The sequence below is a fragment of the Nicotiana attenuata genome, unplaced genomic scaffold, assembly GCF_001879085.1.
Source record: "Nicotiana attenuata strain UT unplaced genomic scaffold, NIATTr2, whole genome shotgun sequence".
NCBI lineage: Eukaryota > Viridiplantae > Streptophyta > Magnoliopsida > Solanales > Solanaceae > Nicotiana > Nicotiana attenuata.
This window is the reverse complement of record NW_017672299.1, coordinates 71,908-72,538: the sequence shown is the minus strand read 5'-3', so window position 1 is coordinate 72,538 and position 631 is coordinate 71,908.

Here is a 631-nt window from a genome sequence, read left to right as displayed (position 1 = left end):
GAAATGCCCACAAAGGCAAATAAAGTTGAAAAAGGTTAAGTACCGTCATGGCAAAGTTTGGAAAAGCTAAAGGTTCTCCAGAATCAGGAATGCAGTTGGTATTCAGGAAATAACTAGTTGCAGTTGAAGTCATTTAAGAAAATGAGCTGAGTCAAGGGAGTGAAATAATCAAGGCACAAACCAACCACCATTTTAAAACTAATGAATCTTTCTTTGTTCAGAACAATAACAGAACAAAAGAAATAGTTTGTGAAAACACGAACACCACCAAGTGAAGTTCTCAAATCCTTGATTTTTTCCAACATACATGTAAACATGCCATTTTTAGTTTCATTATATGTAATCATTACCCTATCTCCAACACAGGGTACTATATCCCCTGGTTGCCTTACTCTCACCAAGGAATCAGTTTCCATGATCAAAGGATGCAGTTGCCTCTCCACACAGTATAACAAACCATGAAAGATTGCCTTTGCTTCAGCTACAATGTTAGTTGTATCACCTATCTCCCTTGCCTTTGCAACGACCAAATCTCCCTTATGATCCCTCACACAGTAGCCATAGGAACTAGGACCAGGATTCCCCCTTGATGCACCATCAGTGTTGCATTTGAACCAACCTTCATATGGAA